Below are 3,216 nucleotides of genomic sequence, written 5' to 3'. Positions count from 1 at the left end.
AATGCTTTCTGAGAGTCTGAGCAAAAATCTTCGCTGTATAAATGAGAGCTGAACTCATTCAGCTCCAAAGATAAAGGGGATGTCCTCCTCCAACCCGAATCTCAGGTATTCCTCTTCCTTCTTCTCTCTGTAAGAATCAATAAAAAACATTTTAAAAAAAACAATAAAAAATGTTAAAGATGGTCTCTGAACTCTTTGGAAGCTAATAAATGCCTACACCCTATTCTTCCCCCTTCTATAGCTCCTCTACCATATCTGTGCTCTCTGAACTTCCTTGTTTGGACTTGCCCTTTCCCTCCCTCTTGCTTCCCTTCTATCTCCTCCACTACCACTCCCTGCTGACTGAATGGAAAATCAGAATAGGAATTCTACTGGCTCCCTTTGAAGAAAAGCTGGTCTCAGCTAGAGAGGAACCAGCAATTGTTCTCAGTCTTATCCAGGACCCTGATGGGTTCTCAAAGAAATTTAACTGTTGGAACATGTAATCCTGGCTCTTCTGTTAGGATGGCCAGTGATGCAGATGGTGAACGAATCCACCAAGAAGAAGAAATGTGTCTTACTCTCCAAGGGAGGAAAGGGCCAGGCACTGTTAGAGCAATACCAGCTTGAGGAAAGGGGCTTGGGCTTTGAAAGAGTCAGCAGTTGCTGTTGCGGAACAATAAGGGAGGGAGAAGGTTGTGTTAAATTAACGATTCAACTGTGACTAGATGCCGAGGGTTATCTTGAAAAGTTACAGTTGTTTGGTTTCCAGGAGGTGGTCAAGCAGATACACCGAGGACTTGCTATATCAGCATTTTCCCAGGCCTGTAACTTAGGCTTAGGACAGAAGTTATGAAGCGTTCAAAGGGGAGGTCTTTTTGAAGGGGTGCAGGAACCAAGACGGGGAGGAGGAATCCTAGTTCATCTCCTCACTAACCAGAGACTACTTAGTGGGCATCCTCTGAGGCTGCTGAGCAGCAGGGAGGAGGGAGAGAGAGTGCAGCCTGACTAGGCCACTGTGTGAACAGAGGAGCCAACAGCCTCGGGGTTTCATTACCAGGTGCTGCTAACAAACTGGGGGAAGCCCCCCCCCCCCCCCAGAGAAAAGGAGAGGCCTGGTTTCTGTCCTTTCACTTACCCATTGCCATCAATATACCTTCCGGTTTCTGGGAGCCAATGCAACAGGATTCCAAATGAGGTCCACAAGAAACGCCTGTGAAGAAGTCTGTCCACTGTGAGGGTGACAGGAAACTGAAATCGGATTTAAAAACAGACACAAACAGAAACCAGCAGGGCTGCTCTGAGGACTACAAGAAGGCATTTCCCCTTCTCCTTATTAATAGTTTTGGAGAAATTAAAATTACCATAAAAAAGGGAGAGCTTATAATTCCATGTACGAGCCCCTGTAATTCTCCTATCTTTCCAATAAATAAACCAAGTAGAAAAAATGGAGATTTGTACAAAATCTCAGAGCTAAAAATGGGAGTTATTCCCAGACATCCTGCAGTTCCACATCCACATACCTTGTTATCAGCCATTCCTGTGACTGCCAATATTTTTTAGTAATAGACTTGTAACCGGATCATCAGTGGGTCCAGGCTACCTCTCACTATGTGAGCCAATTCAGCAGAGACAGGGTTAAATTATAGATGAGCGTTTATTCCAATAGTGCCTGCAGTATGGGAGAGCAGCAGGTCATCCACAGAAACCTGCTCTGCCCCCCACTATAGGCCAGTTGCTTATATTGGGTAGATGGACAATTACTTGGGGAAGTAGGCAAAAGGGTATGCCAAATGGGCAGTTTACAGGTAATGCAGGCTGGGCTTTTGCAAAGGCCTGCGGGTATGCAAAGGGTTGGGGGGTGGGGGGGTCTGGTTTCTGCAAGTAGGTTGTTAATCTTTCCATGGTACTAGGCGGCTCCCAGGTGTGGAGGAGGGGTCGCATTTCCGGGTGAGCTCCAAGGTCCTTGGATGCAACAGTTAGAATGTGCCTTCTTCAATCAGAACAAAACAATCACGGTTAACAGAGCACGATTAATGTTTCTTAAATTCTAGTTGGTCCCCATCATTCTATTTCTGCCCCTGTCATTAGTGTTCCTGGAGATACAAACTTCCCTGTCACTCGTGGGAACAAGGTTCCTACAATACCTTTAGAAAATGAGTCTTCTAAGATTCGCACAAGAGAATGAGATGTGGTAAAGGCTTTATTTGCATGGAGTTACATTCCTCGGGTTCCAAAGTCCCCTGCCCCTTAAACCAGTCCTGAGAAAGGTGTGGCTGGGCTTCCAGTAGAGCCAAAGGAGGGCCGGTGTCCAGAGTGTCTGTTCCACATTGGAGGCGGGTCAGGGTAGCATCCAAGCTCATTAAAGTCTGTTAATTCATTGTGTGGAGCCCCACATGGCCGTGGACCACACGGACTTGGGAGTGCAGCCCCTGCAACAGGAGTCACAGGAGTGTAGGCAAGAGAAAAGAGCGTGGTCCTTTGTCTAGAAATTTAAATATTCACGTTTTGCATGCTGGCAGTGGCCACGCCCTCCTGGCTACTGACTCGCTTCCAGGTGTGATTGACAGACAGGTAAGCACCTTTCCACATCACTCAGACCTTACCGGTGTGCATCTAAACTGCCTTTGTCCAATCCCTTCCCCCATTGGTCAGCGGGGAAATAGACTTGGAGAATGTTAAACTAGCAAAGCTGTATGGCATGCATATATTATTTTAGTCTTCCCCTTTGCTCCTTTTCTGTTCAATAATAACCAGATTATTACAATGGTATAAGGCAGTGATGGCGAACCTTTTGAGCTCGGCGTGTCAGCATTTTGAAAAACCCTAACTTAACTTTGGTGCCGTGTCACATATAGAAATTTTTTGATATTTGCAACCATAGTAAAACAAAGATTTATATTTTTGATATTTATTTTATATATTTAAATCCATTTAACAAAGAAAAATCAACCAAAAAAATGAGTTCGCATGTCACCTCTGACACGCATGTCATAGGTTCACCATCACTGGTATAAGGGTAGCTGTGCCTTTGGTGTAGCTCACAACTTTAGAATGTTGTGGAAACAGCAAGGCTTCTTAATTTTCAAAGGCAGCCCATAAAGAATGGAAAATACCAGAACCTGGCAACTGAACCTGGCTGGAGAATCTGGAGAACCTGGCTGGAGAACCTAGCGAGAGAACATGGCTACAGAACCTGGCTGGAGATCCTGGACAGAACTTGGCTGGAGAACCTAG

The sequence above is a fragment of the Myotis brandtii genome, unplaced genomic scaffold, assembly GCF_000412655.1.
Source record: "Myotis brandtii unplaced genomic scaffold, ASM41265v1 scaffold190, whole genome shotgun sequence".
Lineage (NCBI taxonomy): Eukaryota > Metazoa > Chordata > Mammalia > Chiroptera > Vespertilionidae > Myotis > Myotis brandtii.
This window is presented reverse-complemented; position numbering follows the sequence as displayed.